The following is a 17,167-nucleotide window of genomic DNA, read 5'->3' as shown; positions in this document are numbered from 1 at the left end:
TTCCATTAAAGGCCTGGTTGAAGAGCCAAGCTTTCACATTCTTCCTGAAGTAGAGATAGTCTTGTATTAAGTGGAGCCTTTCAGGCAATGCATTCCAGAGTGTGGAGGCTACTCCAGAGAAGGCTCGTTTGTGGGTATCATATCATGTAATGTCTTTTCGAGAGGGTATGGTTAGTGATAGTTTTCGAAATGACCTTAGTATCCTTGGAGGTGTTTAGAGGATCATCTTATTCTTCAAGTACTTGGGTCCATTTCCTTTAAGGGCCGTGAAGATCAGACTAGAGTTTTAATTTATAACCACAAAGCAGTTTGAAAAGCCTCTCCTCTATCAGAGCTAGGCAGGAAAGGAAAGAGGGTTAACAAAACAAATTAATTAAGCAATAAGCAATAAATTAAATAAGCATTAAATTAAAGAAAATATCAGATATCTAAACCTCTAGCCAAAAAGTTGAGAAATTAGAAAAAAAAATTATCAGAATTTACTTAGCAGTAATTTGGTTCAGGTCCAGCAAATGGAATGCTACAAGCAAGTGGTTTCAGTCTATCAGAGCCCAGCCCACCTCCTGCTGTGTAGTGATTTCCTGCCAGTGAGTCAGCTAAGTGCTGTATCAATGAAAGTTCTCTAGTATGACCAGAAGTCTGATCAAGGAATTTTCAGTTCAAGATTAAACTTTCAAATTCCCCTGGAATATAGCTTTCCTTTTGTAAATAAATCTAAATATTCCCAATAAATTATAGCAGTTTCATCAATGTAAAAAGCAACTTTATAACCACAATGCAGTTTGAAAAGCCTCTCCTCTATCAGATCTAGGCACCCCAGGGTTTTCCACTCATTTATAGACAATCCAAAACTCATTAACTTTACTCATCAGGCAATCTTACAGACTGTTCACCCCAACATAGTACACCTATTCATACCCATTTCAACTAATCAGGATTACTTTTATTCTATGTAATAATTGTGGTGCTTTAGTTTCAAGGCCAATCATCTGGAGACTTAAGTCTTGTCCTATCTGTCTTCAACTATCTAGTTTAAAGGAGCTCAGTAAAGTAAAGCAGGAATTGAATGCACTTAAAGCAACTTCTAAGACTGCACAGAATCATACCATCTTCTCACCACTGCCTCAAAGAATAAAACTACCTAAGAATAGATGGTTCACAGTAGGCTCAGGCACACTTCATTATGTGACACAAAAGCATCCACCCTCACAAGTGCTGCCCCTACAGAATTCTTTTGCTCCATTACAGCATGGTGATGATCCTGAAAATAGAACTGATGCAGAAGAGAAAGCAATGAAGTTGGAACAAAAGGATATGAAGGTACCCAAAGAGAAAAGACAACCCCAAATCACAAATGTTGATGCACATACCAGGAAATGTACATGGAAAGCGATGGCCACAAATGCTCACAGTCTAAGCAATAAAGTTCATGACCTTCAAGCCCTGATGTTGGAGGCAGACTTAGACGTTGTTGCAATCAGGGAGACGTGGCTTAATGGTTCCCATGAATGGGATGCAAACATAGTAGGCTATAATCTATTTAGGAAGGATAGAGAGGGTCGTAAAGGTGGAGGAGTAGCTCTATATGTGAGAAATGATATCACAGCAACTGAAATGACAGGGACCTGGGGAAGGAAGAAGCGATATGGATCACCTTAAAAATAGATGATAGAACCTCTGTCCACGTGGGTGTTGTCTACAGATCTCCAACACAATTGGAGGAATTAGATAAAGACCTGATCGCAGATATTCAAAAGTTGGTAAACAAGAGAGAGGTGCTGTTGCTAGGAGATTTCAATCTGCCGGATGTAGATTGGAAGGTTCCGTCTGCGGAATCGGAATGAAGTAGAGAGATCGTGGATGCTTTCCAAAGTGTTTTGCTCAGACAAATGGTGTTCAGTTTTGGATGCCGTATCTTGCTAAGGATGTAAAAAGAATTGAAGAGGTGCAAAGACAAGCTACGAGAATGGTATGGGATTTGCGTTACAAGATGTATGAAGAGAGACTTGCTGACCTAAACATGTATACTCTGGAGGAAAGGAGAAACAGGGGTGATATGATACAGACGTTCAATTATTTGAAAGATATTAATCCGCAAACGAACCTTTTCCGGAGATGCGAAGGCGGTAGAATGAGAGGAAATGAAATGAGATTGAAGGGGGGCAGACTCAAGAAAAATGTCAGGAAGTATTTTTTCATGGACAGAGTAGTGGATGCTTGGAATGCCCTCCCGCGGGAGGTGGTGGAAATGAAAACAGTAACGGAATTCAAACATGCGTGGGATAAACATAAAGGAATCCTGTTCAGAAGGAATAGATCCTCAGGAGCTTAGCCGAGATTGGGTGGCAGAGCCGGTGGTGGGAGGCGGGGCTGGTGGATGGGAGGCAGGGATAGTGCTGGGCAGACTTATACAGTCTGTGCCAGAGCCGGTGGTGGGAGGCGGGGCTGGTGGTTGGGAGGCAGGGATAGTGCTGGGCAGACTTGTACGATCTGTTCCCTGAAGAGGACAGGTAGAGATCAAGGTAGGGTATACACAAAAAGTAGCACATATGAGTTTGTCTTGTTGGGCAGACTGGATGGACCGTGCAGGTCTTTTTCTACTATGTTACTATGTTACTATGTAAATTTAACCCTGTATTGTACTGGAAGCCAATGAAGTTTTTACAAAAATGGTGTGATGTGGTCATATCGTTTGCAACCTTCTATTACTCTTGCTGTAGTATTCTGTATCAATTGGAGCTGGTGCAGGCCCTTTGAAGTCAGATCATTGTAGAGTGCATTGCAGTTTTCACCGGCGCCAGTAGCGGCAGTGTTGAGGTTTTGGACATTGGCTGCAGAGCCGGGGGGGAGGGGTGCCATGTGTGTCTCTGAGGGGGGTTACCCGGTGGTACCGGCAGTCTTGAGGCCGGTTGTCTTTCTGCTTTGGTGAAGTTCTGTGTGCGAATCTGTGTCCGGGCATGTGGGTTGCGCTACTCTTTGAGTCCGTTGGTGTGCCTCATGCTGCTATCGTGTGGTTGGTCACTGTTGCTTGTGATGAACCAGGAAGCATGCTAACGTCAGGACAGGAAATGGATACAGCGTTACAGTCAGCACGAACCCTACAAACCCTTCACTGCCACGGAGTCAGCTTCAGAACGTTGGAGGTGCTTTTTATTATAGTAGATATGGTTTTCTATCTATGGTATTAGGTATACTTTGATTATTTGTTTTTGTATTTTTATAAATCTTATTTTTTAGACTCCTGAAGAAGGCGCAAGCTCGCCCCAAAACACAGCTGTGTTAAGTCATTGTCACTTCGTTTGTAATAAAGAATTATTTCTTTATAGATGTCTCCTCCGGTTTTTAGAAGAGCCTACCTTTCCTACTCCTTGCTTCTGCAACCTTTTACGTAGGAACCAGTGTACCTCTACCCCTTTGGGGTGGTTTTCTTTGCTTTCTTCCTCACATTATCCCACCTTTTTGCAGGCTCAATGTGGCTTACAGGGTGTTAATATGAAATAGTCATTACATAATCTTAGATACAGTCGGTATTAAGCTGGAGGTAGAAGAGGAATAAGTTAGAAGGTGTTACAAGGTCGTGTGATGGGTGTTTTAAAGCATTTGGGTGGTATAAGGAGTGATGTGTTTCATTAAGGATTATTTTTGTAGGCCTTGTTGAAGAGATGTGTCTTCATAGATTTGCGAAAGCTGGTTAAATTGTCCATGGTTTTCAGGGCCATGGGTAGTGCGTTCCATATCTGTGTGCTTTTGTACGCAAAGGTAGTCGCGTATGCCTGTTTGTATTTAATTCCTTTACAGCTGGGGAAGTTCAAATGGAGGAACTTGCGGGCTGATCTTCTGGCATTTCTGGGTGGTAAGTCTATTAGGTTTAGCAAGTAGAGTGGGGCGTCTGCGTGAATGATTTTGTATACGGTCGTGCAGATCTTGAATTCAATTCGTTCCTTGAGCGGGAGCCAGTGCAGTTTCTCTCTTAGGGGCCTTGCGCTTTCGTATTTGGTTTTTCCAAAAATGAGTCGGGCTGCAGTGTTCTGGGCTGTTTGGAGTTTCTTAATGGTTTGTTCTTTGCATCCTATGTACAAAGCGTTGCAATAGTCCAGGTGACTTATCACTAGTGACTGTACTAGGGCGCGGAAGACGTATCTTGGGAAAAAAGGTTTTTTTGAGTTTCCACATCGAGTGGAACATTTTTTTCATTGTGTTCTTCACGTGGGTATCAAGTGTGAGGTTTCGATCAATAGTGACTCCAAGAATTTTCAGATTTTCTGAGATGGGGAGTGTGCAGTAAGGTGTGGTTATGGTAGGGTAGTTGTTTGTGTTGTATTGGGAAGTGAGAACTAGACATTGAGTTTTTTCCGCTTACAATTTTAACTGGAATGAGTCCGCCCAAGAGTGCATGATTTGGAGGCTCTGATTGATCTCGTTGGTTATTTCGTTTAGGTTATTTTTGAACGGGATGTGGATCGTAACATCGTCCGCATATATATATAGGGGTTAACGTTCTGATTGGCTAGTAGTTTGGCTAGTGGTATCATCATCAGGTTGAAAAAAGCTATAGAGAGGTATAATCTGTACAGAATGGTACATACAGGGTTTTTTTGAGGGGGTACTTGGGGGTACTGAGTACCGGCACCTTTTCCATTGTCTGCTAAAATTGACCCATGGTCCCCAAGCTTTAATGAAAGAGGTCAGGCTCTACACACCAATTCTGCCTTGTAATAGCTTCTGTGACTGGTTGTAGGGGGCCTGGATATTGTGGGGTGGGGTGATCTTGCATTTGAGTACGGCACCTTTTTTTCTGGAAGAAATGCCCTGGATAGGTGCAACTGTAGCCATCTGAGAGGGCAGACCACAGTAGATGGATCTTAAGTCTTTATCTGTTGTCATTTACTGTCAGGTTGATTTGCAAAGTGAATTCACTGGGCAGGAGATACACCTGCCAAGCTAAATCACAGCAGCCAGCCCAGAAAGTGCGTCTGAATATCTCCATTGACTGCTGCAGCACATAGTGAGTGACGGCGGATGACCTGAACAGTCCATCTAGTCTGCCCATCTGTCACACTCATTATCATTAAATCAACAATAAACGTGATGTAAAATCCTTAATCGTGGTCTTTCTTTGGCATTTATGGGACATAGACCTTAGAAGTCCACTCGGTCCTGTACCTATGTTCCAATTACTGGAGTTGCTGTTGAAGCCCAATCCAGCCTTTCTTGTCAATTGCAGGACACAGACTGTAAAAGTCTGTCCAGCACTGTCATCAAGTTCCAGCCACTGAAGTTGCTGTTGAATCCCTTTTCAGACCATCCTAAACCACATTGCTATATACAGGACACAGACCATACAAGTCTGCTTGTCACTAGCCCTAGTTCATCACAGCCAGAGTCGCCATCTAAGCATCACTTGACACATCCACACACATGCAGCCATTTAAGTTTAGGGTTTTTTTTTACTTACCATCCATTTTCTAATTAGAGATCCTCTGATCATCCTTTGCACTCTCTGGTTAGTGCCAGGGGCAGACCCAGAAATTATCTGGGCTCTGCCTATATTTTGTACTGGTGCCTAGATAGCTAGTCAGGCATGCTGGACTGCACAAAAGTCAGTCCTAACTATGTTCATTTAGCTCATTTAACTTGTTAGTCTCACTCACACACACAAGGTGTGACACGGGCTACAAATACTGCAGCAGGGCATGTTTATTCACTCTTACCCTAGCTGAGATAATATTTAACCATCTCTCTGACCTCATGTGCAACTTTCTTTAAATCAGTCACCTTACTTTCTAACTCTTCTTACTCTCTTACCTATCTATATGTTACATCTTTGTTTATACCCTTCACTGTCAATTAAAATGTTCTATTACGTATTGTGTTGACATTGTAAGTAGTATACTGTTATTTGAATATTTTTACTGCTGTAATTGCATATTGCTCATATTTGATCTATTCTTACTATACACCAACTTGAATGAATTCCATCAAAAAGGCAGTAAATAAATCCTAATAAGTAAAAAATAGCTATGTGGGTACAGCATTAAGTACCACCTGTACCTGCATAATACCCAGTTACTGTCAAAAACCTGGATATTCAAGTGCCAGCACTGAACATAATGTCCTAATTCTTCCCACAGTGATCAGCACTAACAGAAACAGTGACTACCATGGGCTGAGTAATGGCCCATATATAACTATGTACAGTGAATTTGGTTAATTGGGACACCAGTTAATCGAGGGAAGAAGCTTATTTGGCCCCAAACCAGGATAATGGAAAGGGAAACGGGACTTGATATACCGCCTTTCTGTGGTATTTTGCAGCTACGTTCAAAATGGTTTACATATATACAGTCACTTACTTTGTACCTGGGGCAATGGAGGATTAAGTGACTTGCCCATAGTCACAAGGAGCTGCAGTGGGAATTGAACCCAGTTCTCCAGGATCAAAGTCTGCTGCATTAACCACTAGGCTACTCCTCCAAAGCATAGTTGCAAAAGTGCAATGGTTTTGCTTTTTTGGGACAACAAGTCATTTATTTGGTGTAGTAACGTACATAAATGTCATTGATACATCACCAACCCCTGAAGTTTATATGGAGGGGCATAATCGAACGGCGCCGGCCATCTATATGGCCAGCCATCTTTATGGCCGGCTCACAAAGGGGCGGTGCCAACCGTATTATCGATAATATGGTTGGGGCCGGCTAAATCTCAACATTTAGGTCAACTGTTAAGATCGCCGGGTTTACAGATGGCCGGCTTCAAAAAAAGTGGACAAAAAATCTTAGTGCTCGTCAGGGACGTCCTAAATCAAAACTGTGCTTGCTTGGCTTTTTCAGTAGCACCAGTGGAATTTGGACTGGCTACCTTGGGATTACAAGACCGGTGCTCTAACCACTTGACCACAGCTCCACTTACTTGGATGTCCCTCCCTTTTGATTATGTCCCTTCAGATCTCTCTCAGCCAATCACAGACAGGGGTCTCTCTCAGCCACTCAGACAGCTAAATGTGCTGTGATTGGCTGAGAGAGACTCCTGTCTGTGATTGGCTGAGAGAGAACTGGAGGGGCATAATCAAAAGGGAGGGACATCCAAGTAAGTGGAGCTGTGGCCAAGTGGTTAGAGCACCAGGCCTGTTCAACTCCCACTGGTACTACTGAAAAAACTCAGCAAAAATAGTTTTGATTTAGGACGTCCCTGACGAGCACTTCGATTTCTTTTTTTGGGTGGGAGGGGATTGGTGACCACTGGGGGAGTAAGGGGAGGTCATCCCCAATTCCCTCTAGTGGTCATTTGGTCAGTTGGGGCTACTTTTTGAAGCTTGGTCATGAAAAAAAAGGGACCAAGTAAAGCCGGCGAAATGCTCGTCAAGCCTGGCTTTTTTTTTCCATTATCGGGTGAAGCCGGCCATCTCATAAGCACGCCCCTGTCCCGCCCCGCCTTCACTACCCTACCAACACGCCCCCTTGAAATTTTGCTGGCTCTGCGACGGAAAGCAGTTGAAGCCTGCCAAAATCGGCTTTCGATTATACCGATTTGGCCGGTTTCAGGAGATTGCCGGAAATCTCCCGATTTGTGTCAGAAGATCGCCAGCGATCTCTTTCGAAAATAAGCCTGATGGGCTGCTACAGGGTGTGTAGTATTCCATCTGTGGTGTGTGCTGAAAAAAATTCCAAGGAAAGACCTAACACTCACAGACAAAATCGCCTTGCTAGAAGAACTGAAAAAACAACCTCCAAACACCGGTCAGTGCCAACTGGTACAGATTACAGGACTGCCAAAATCCACAATAGCATGCATTGTACAACAATAAGAGAAATTGATAAACGAGTGGCCTTTAACTGAGAGGATGACAGGAGATTTATTTCTGGAGTAAAACTTTTTTTTTTCATGCAGGAAGACAATGAAGGCAGTCCGGTTACTGCTTTAGAGACCTGTGGCAATTATTTTTCCAGCTGCAGTCAACGAAGACAGCTTGTCAAGGTGCACTTGATCGATACCTCCAATATTAATGCTGTTTTGAATGAGAAACTTTTCTTTTAATTTGTGCAAATTTAAATGTTTCCTTTTCCTTTATTTCAACTTTTGTGTTACCAAAGAAATGTATAATTTGCAATTAAACTGTACTGTACTGTTTTAATTTTCTTCCACTTCTGTGTTTGGACAATAAATAATTGTTATGACTTTTATCTATCACTTGTACTGACTCTTTTTTATAATGGTAGCATGTCAACTTCATTTTGGGGGGGGGCAGCTACTTAGTTGAGGCAATGTACTATAGTCCTGATGTGTCCCAATTAACCGGAATATAAAAATTGACCATTAATAGTCAAGCTCATTCTTGACAATCCTAGACAAGCAGACAAATGGCTTCCCAGAGTGCTTCTCATGATCCAACAGTAAGTCTGGTTTTTAGGACATTTTTAAGAAATTTGTATATACCGGGTCTCTGTTACTTTACTTTACTGACTGGTGTTCCATTCAATTTAATTTTAAAATTGTAAACCACTCTGGTCTATTTGAAGTGTGGTATATCAAGTGATGTAATCAATTAAACTATATTTGCCTCATACTTACTCATTGAAAATATTCTGAAAACCCAATTGACTGTGGAGTTGGGAAGTCTTCAGTTAATATTGCCAATGCTCAGACCACAGGAGGTAGCCAGGCTGCCTACCACAGTCAGCACTGAGCTCGGATATTCAGTGCTGGGCTGTTTCTGGTGACCAGCATTGAATATCCAGATCTTTGTTGGCTGGTTTAAAATTTAACCTTCCACCAAAACATACTTGGGAAAAATTAAACTAAATAACCATTCATACATATAATCGTTAATATAATTATTTAAATTTTAGATTGTGCTCAGTCCATATCCATTACACCCATAGCGTTCCCAGGGAAAGCATGTGGTAGTGTTTAGATGGAACCATCATAGCACAGCCTGTGTTCCACCTCCTCAAAATGTATGCGCACACACCTACTGTTACTTATAATGCAACTTACAATTAATGATGTTTCAAATTTTCAAAAACAGATCTCATTAAGTCAACTATGCATTCAAACCATAAAACAGTTAGTTCTTATTATACCCCACAACAAGTAACTGCAGTTATAATATGAATCCTAATTTTGAGTAACACTCACTTATAAATCTCATACAGCTTGTGGTTACCACTAAATTCTACACATACCACAAATACATACTCAAAAAACCTGATTATGTAAAAAAGAATAACAAAAAACAGGTACAAATAAGTATCTGTGTATGTAAACCACATTGAGCCTGCCATGAGTGGGAAAGCATGGGGTACAAATGTAACAAAAATAAATATATAGGTGGTCCCCTTTTACCAAGCTGCAGAAAAAGGGGGCCTGTGCTGGCGTTGGTGCATGTTTTTGACATGCACCAAGGCCCCCATTTTACCGCAGCTGGTGAAAGGGTAGTCTTGCTTTTCTGCAGGGAATAGCCTTGCGACAAGTAAAGGACTTGTCATGCAGCCATTTCGGGGGGAGCCCTTACCACCATGAGCTCCCTCGCTAACCCAGCAATAACCGGGCAGCGCATGGCACTGCTCAATTACTGCCAGGTACACCCCAGCACTACAAATATAAATATATTTTTGTAGCACAGGATATGGCGACGCTGGGGGTGGGAAGTACCGCTGGGCTTCTGCGGTAGCCAACTGTACTTCGTGTGGGCCCTGTGTCTCTAGCATTAGCATGCGCTAATTTTTAACATGTGCTATAAAGTTAGCGCGCCTACAGTGCAGCTTAGTAAACAGGGCCCTTAGCCAGCAATGCACTGAATATTGGCAAATAGTTGGTTATATTGTGTGATATAATCGGCTAAGCACTAACCAGAAATATTCATTGGAAGACAGCCAGCTATCTCTCACTGAATATTGTTGGATAGCCAGTTAAATGCCATTGAACCGGCCAGGAGTAGCTCCTGGCCGGTTAAATGGTTTTAAATATCGGGCGGTAAATGTATGGTGCTGTATTTTTGTCCTGGATATGATTGTTAGGCACAAATTTGTATGAGAAATTCTGTCAAATAAAGTATCTTGCACCCAATTGTTATTCTCCATTCTGCTTCACCGATCTTTCTATTCAAGAACCATTTCATAAACTCTTTGTTATAATGATGGCACTGCCTCTCACATTATTGTGCTTCATTGGAAAAATAATAAAAACCTAAATGTACATTAGTGATAAAATCATGTTTATGAAAGTCCAATATCTTCAAACAAAAGTTTATTCTCCAATAGAAATAACATACACCATCCAGACCCTACACGGCTTGTGTTTCAGCATTTTCACTTTGTTAAACAAAGTCGCTGCACTGCAGATACTGCTTTGCTGTATCTTTTCCTGATATTGTAGTTATTCTCCACATTGTTGTTAGCAACTCATAAAGTTGTGACCCCTGAAGAAACACAGGCCATGTAGGGTCTGGACGATGTATGTTATTTCTATTGGAGAATAAACTTTTGTTTGAAGATATTGGACTTCTAGTTGTACTTGGAACTACTTCTTCCACTCTTGATTTTCTGCTTTTGACTACTTTGGAAGTTTTTCCCACTTTGGTTTAGAATCATCTTTTTGCCATCCGGTCAGATGAGGAATCAGGTGCAAGGAAATCCCATTGCTTTTCTCATTTCCAGAAATTATGGTTACCATACAATAAATTTTGGAGTCCTCATTAAATACTACCCCTCTCTGTAACCCCTCATATTCTAGTTATATTCCTGATTATTTACATTGCAACTGTTATACTTTTTATAACGTTTGTTATATTAATGTTCTCATGCATGTTAATTGAATTGTTATAAAAATCAATAAAAATCATTGAAAAAAAAGTATCTTGCAATTACATTTCTTGTACTAGAGAGCAAATCCCATCACTTCCTTTGATAACATGACATTCCTATGATTTGTGTCTCTGGCTATGTTTTTCAAAATATAATGCTCCTTACCCAATAATGACAAACACTGTAGCATTATATTTCTAAGATGAGAGGAAATACATTTTAGTCTCAAGTTAACAATGGCCCTTGATCCATTAAATGTGAAGCCTATCCATGCAATTTAATGCTGTAATTTAGCAAAGATATTTTAATGAGGGCTAATACATTTTGACTAATGTCATCAGCAGTGATTTGTTCTGTACAGGCCATGTAGTTCAGGGCAACAGTGATACGCTATCAAGTCACAGAGAAAATCATTTGAATTTCAAAAAGTCTTTCTGTGATCTAGACAATACAGTGTCATAATTAATTGCCTGTTATTGAACTATGCCATTGTTTTCTAGGCCTTGTGTTATTTATAGGGTTATGCAGCCCCCTCAGTGCTTTCATTTCATTTAGCTTTTACTTTTGAAGTTATTTTCAGTTTTTTTATTTGTATAAATGTAAAGTTACCCATACAAGCCCATTGTTTAAGTGTATAAAATTGATTTAGTGTGTATAAAACATGGATGTATGTACATCAATGAAATGTAATAAAAGAAACAAAATATACATTTGCACTTACTTGCTCCCAGATGTTACCTTCCTCAGTCTTTGCTGTAACTATTGTTCTACAGCCTACTTTATTAGATTAAACGGGTAGCAGTTGTCAAGGTGATGCCCTGTTACTGGTTTGTTTTTCTAATTATCAGACCATTTTCTCATTTTTGTGGTGAACCACAATATATATGTAATCATGTTTGCACCCACAGCAAAAGCAGACAGAAAGACAGAATGCTTTTTTGCCTCAATTTGTATTCGATACTGTCAACCACTATCTCTTACTTGAACGAACAACAGATATTGGTATTTCAGGAAGTGTCTTAAATTGGGTACAGGAGTTTCTTCTTAATTGCAGCTATTGTGTACATCAAAATAAACTATTTTCCAATGCCTGGTTTCCAGGCTGTGGGGTCCCTCAGGGGTCCCCATTGTCCCCAGTGCTATTTGATTTCTTTTATGGCTTTCATCAGGAAAAATTAAAGTAAGTTCAGGGGAACTGCTTGTCTCATGCTGACGATATTCTGCTGTTAATATCTGTCCCAATTAATATTTTAAATTTAGCTATTTGTGTTAAGTGCATAAGTACATAAGCACTGCCATACTGGGAAAAGACCAAGGGTCCATCAAGCCCAGCATCCTGTCTCCGACAGCGGCCAATCCAGGCTTCAAGAGCCCGGCACCCCCCCCCCCCAAAAAAAAAAAAATTAATAATGTTCAATGGACTTTTCCCTCAGAAATCTGTCCAAATCCCCTTTAAATTCCGTAAGGCCAGCTGCTGTCACTACATTCTCCGGCAACGAGTTCCAGAGTCTAACTACACGCTGAGTAAATAAAAAATTTCTCCTATTTGTTTTAAATCTACCATATTCTAGCTTCATCTTGTGTCCCCTGGTTTTTTTGTTGTTTGAAAGTGTAAACAATCGCTTCACATCTGTCCGCTCTACTCCACTCATTATCTTGTAGACTTCTATCTTATTAGCCCTCAGCCGCCTTTTCTCCAAGCTGAAGAACCCAAACCTTCTCAGCCTTTCCTCATAGGGAAGTCGTTCTGTCAGGTATTAACAGAATTTTGGACTGGGCTTTGAGTAATAAGTTAAAACTGAATCCCAATAAAATAAAAGTACTTTGCTTTAAAAACTCAGGACTTGTTCTACCATCCTCTATCATGCATATGCCTAGTTGAGACTGAGTCCAGAGTACTGGGAGTAATCTTGATTCTTCCTTGTCCTATGGCCCCCCCAGGTTAGCCATCTGTGGTAGAAAGTTGTTTCTAGGTTAAGGCAACTGCATCTTATAAGATCTTTGGTTTTTTTTTTTAACATGACACATTTGTTCTTTTAGTCCAAATGTTAATTTTTCCTCATCTGGATTACTGCAATGCTGTTTATTTGGGTTCATTCTCCAAATATTTAAGGAAACGTCAGCCTCTCCAAAACACAGTGGCTCATTTAATTTTTAGAATTAGTAAGCTTACAAGTGTATCTAGTTATATCATTAAACTGCACTGGTTGACAGTAAGTAAACAAATTTTATTTAAGGTTGCTAGTTTATTTCATCAGATTTTATATGGCTCAACTTCTGAACTCTTGATAAATATTGTTTCCTTTCTGCTACATAAATTCTCCTCTCACCTGTGTGACAAGCATGCTTTTCGCCCTCCTGTCATCAGAGATGTGCGCTTTGTGGCTAACACCATTTTCTCTGGAATTATTTTCCTTGTGTTAGGATTGAAAATAACTATTTGAAATTTCATAAAAAGTTTAAAACCTTCTTTTTTGATAAGTAATACTTACGTTGCCTGTTAATTTCTTTTTAGTCTATGCCTACTTTTCCTTGTTATGTTAGGATAACAAAATTATTTGTAATTATGCAATATGGTTAAAACCTTCTTGCTTGATAAGTAATATTTATGTTTTTGTTAATTCCTTTTCAGACTTTTGTTTATTTTTATAATTTATAATTTTAACTTATTAATTATACTCTGTGTTGAACATATGTCAGGGAAACTGCGGTCTATAAAAATCATATTGATAATGATATTGTTCCAGATGACCCTCCCACATCTAAAGCAAACCACAATAGGTGGCAATATGCAAATCAGCAGTGTAGCAAAACAGGGAGACCAGCAATCTGAAGAAACATACATAAGAAAATAAGAACATAAGTGTTGCCATACTGGGACAGACCGAAGGTTCATCAAGCCCAGTATCCTGTTTCCAAAAGTGGCCAATCCAGGTCACAAGTACCTGGCAAAACAGTAAAACAGATTTTATGCTGCTTATCCTATAAATATGCAGTTGATTTTCCCAAGTCCATCTTAATAGTGGCTTATGGACTGACTTTTTTTTTTTAGGAAATTATTCAAATGTTGGTTAACCATGCTAAGCTAACTGCTTTTACTACATTCTCTGGCAACAAATTCCAGAGTTGAATTACATGTTGACTGAAGTAGTTTCTTTGCGTGCCCCTTAGTCCTAGTATTTTTGGAGAGTAAACAAGCAATTCATGTCTACCTGTTCCACTCCATTCAGTATTTTATAGACCTCTATCAAACCTCCCCTCAGCCATCTCTTCTCCAAGCTGAAAAGCTCTAGCCACTTTTAGTTGTCCCATCCCCTTTATCATTTTTGTCACCCTTCTCTGTACCTTTTAAATTCCACCACATCTTTTTTGAGATGCGGCGACCAGAACTGCACACAGTATTTGAGGTGTGGTTGCACCATGGAGCGATAAAAAGGCATTTTGACATTCTAAGTACATAAGTATTGCCACAATGGGACAGACCAAAGGTCCACCAAGCCCATCATCTTGTTTCCAGCAGTGGCCAATCCAGGTCACAAATACCTGGCAATATCCCCAAAAAGTTCAATACATTTTATGATGCTTATCCCAGAAATACTGCTCAACAGTTTACGGCCTCACTCAGCATCAATCAAAATTACAAAAACTAATGACCGAGTGTATTCAACAGGTCAACTCTATAGTGTTACGTGAGGTAGAGTCTCATATACCTGCCATGGCTTTTTTCATGTCACTCTAAGGTGAATACTTGCTCGTGGTCTCTTCTTAATCATTGACTCATCCCCCACCTCCTAATATGTTCACTGTTTAAATAGTATATCAATTTATTCATTCACTAATGTGTCCATTTACTTCTAAAAATTCAAAATCTTGACCATCGCCATTCTTATAAACATGCACACAGCACTTAACTTGTGTACATTGGTGTACTCTTGCACCCCAACAGGTCCCCGTTTCGTAACACTTTCTCAAGGGGGAGTATCACCATATCTCTTTCTTAGCTACAGCGCACACAGACGCTGTAGCTAAGAATGAGATATGGTGATACTCTCCCTTGAGAAAGTGTTATGAAACGGGGACCTGTTGAATCTTCAACAGTTGAGCAAAAAGCCTCTATATCCGTAATAAAAAAATATATACTTCATTTTCTTAAGTTTTCATGTCAGCTGAGAGGTAAAATAGTATAACAGCTTGTATCAGGTTTTATAAAGCTGAATAAATAGGGCAATACACCGAAACGTGTTTCGCCAACAGAACTTTTTCAAGGTATATCCCTTTAAGTCTCGAGATGAGTATCCAGTGCTCAAAACCCCGACTGCCAACTGTTGGCCGCATTGTTTTAGTATCTGGCATTTGATAGAATAAGTTTACTGAGCATTTATTTGATTTATTTATTGGGATTTATTAACTGCCTTTATGAAGAGATTCACTTAAGGTGGTGTACAGCAGGTACAGTTTAACATAGAACTTACAATTTTGTTAACAGCATAACAATAGTAAAATAACCAAGAGTAAACTAAATACAATAAATGAGGTAAACTTGAAAACAGTAAATTGAAACCTAGCAATAGAACTACCATGAAACAGTATCAAAAATATACACATTTAACAGCACTGGAATTCAGATACCAGAGATATAATATAGTGTTAGCATAATACTAATGATACACCTAATAAGCATGCATTAGAATATTCAACTAACATAGATATGATGCTAAAGATTTTCTACAATACAGCTTAGCAAAACAGCAAAAGTAGAGGCTGATAAATGCGCAAACCAATAGGGAGATAATATCAAAAACCAGTTTATTCAGAATATTCATATCAAGGATCCGACATGGTCCATGTTTCGGCGCCAAAGCACCTGCCTCAGGGGTCACAGTCAACTTTCAGAGAGAACAAAAGAACAGCCAACCGTTCAGCAAACACCATGTGACAATACAGCTTACCATATAGCTGAGGGATCAAGAGGAGATGTATGATAGGAACAATACGTGTTGCACAGAGTCAGTTGGGATAATTTGATGGTTAGCTAAACTCAAGGCATTTTCGTTGTATAGTTAAGCAAGAGATAAGGAACTGATCTAAGTTACAGTCCGTGTGGCAAGATAGCCCAGGTGCAGAATTAGTATATAATCAGTCATCCTATTTATTAAAGGCTTGGGAGAAGAGCCAGGTTTTCACCTGCTTCCTGAAGTAGAGGTAGTCTCGAGTTACATGTAGCCAGTGCCGTAGCGAGGGCTAATGGCACCCGGGGCGGGTCGCAGCTGCGCACCCCCCCCCCAGGTGCAGCACGGCGCGACCCCCCCTCTGCGGTGCAGACCCCCCCTGGAGCGCAACCCCCCCCCCCCCCCCCGTACCGCATTCTTACCTGCGGGAGGGCCAATCCGCCCCAAGTGCACGTCACTCGGAGCTGCGTCGGCCCCGCTGGTTCCCTGCTCTCTCTGCCCCGGACCAGGAAGTAACCTGTTCCGGGGCAGAGAGAGCAGGGAACCAGCGGGGCCAGCACCCCCCAAGCACATGCACCCGGGGCGGACCGCCCCTCCCCCCCCCCCCACCTTCCTACGCCACTGCATGTAGCCCCTCTGGGAGTAAATTCAAGAGCATGGGGACTACTTCTGAGAAGGCTCACTGGCAGGTATCACATTGTACAATTTCTTTTGACAAGGGTACAGATAGTGCTGATCCTTGAGAGGACCTTAGTGGTCTTAAAGGTGTGTAAAGGGCTAACTTATTCTTTAAGTACTGTGGTCCATTTTGCCTGAGGACCTTGAAAATCAAACACAGAGTTTTAAATTTAGCCCTGTAAGGTACTGGTAGCCAGTGTAACTTTTGAAGGAAGGATGTAATGTAGTCAAGCCACTTGCAGTGTTCTATCAGTCGTGCTGCAGCATTCTGAATTAGTTGGAGCTGATACAGACTCTTCTTGGTTTGGTCAGTGTACAGGGTTTACAGTAGTCTAGTCATGATGTTAACATGGCATGGACCACTGTGGTCAGAGAGATTTTGTAGCTGCCATAGGTGTTAGAGACAATTTTAGAAGGTTGTTTGAATTTGTGGGATCAGATGAGTCTAGCAGTATCCCAAGATTCCTGACCTGTGATTTCAGGGGGAGTTCATACTTCCCAAAAGGTATTTTGAAGTTGGGTATTTGTCTATTGTGTTTGGTACCCAAAGAATCTCTGTTTTCTTTGGGTTTAGAATTTGTTGTTGTTTGCCCATTCCTGAGTTGCGGTTAGGCAGGCAGTCAGTTTACTCAGAGCTGTAGGTAGATCTGGTTCAATGAGTATGAGTAGATGCATATCATCAGCATAGATGTAGAATTTTGTTTGCATTGACCAAAGCAGCTCAGCCAGAGGCTT

General features: G+C 40.8%; 1 long non-coding RNA gene across 1 annotated transcript; it reads right to left on the bottom strand.

Moving 5' to 3' along the window:
• Nucleotides 1-210: 210 nt before the first annotated feature.
• LOC115460308 lies at nucleotides 211-16,629 on the bottom strand. The gene is made up of 3 exons (XR_003940455.1): nucleotides 16,591-16,629; nucleotides 5,734-5,736; nucleotides 211-278 (listed from the first exon to the last, which is right to left on the bottom strand). It is a non-coding gene; the product is annotated as an uncharacterized LOC115460308 (long non-coding RNA).
• Nucleotides 16,630-17,167: the final 538 nt, after the last annotated feature.

This window comes from Microcaecilia unicolor, chromosome 1 (genome assembly GCF_901765095.1).
Source record: "Microcaecilia unicolor chromosome 1, aMicUni1.1, whole genome shotgun sequence".
NCBI lineage: Eukaryota > Metazoa > Chordata > Amphibia > Gymnophiona > Siphonopidae > Microcaecilia > Microcaecilia unicolor.
The sequence above is the reverse complement of the archived record's forward strand: the minus strand, read 5'-3'. Positions and strand labels throughout refer to the sequence as shown.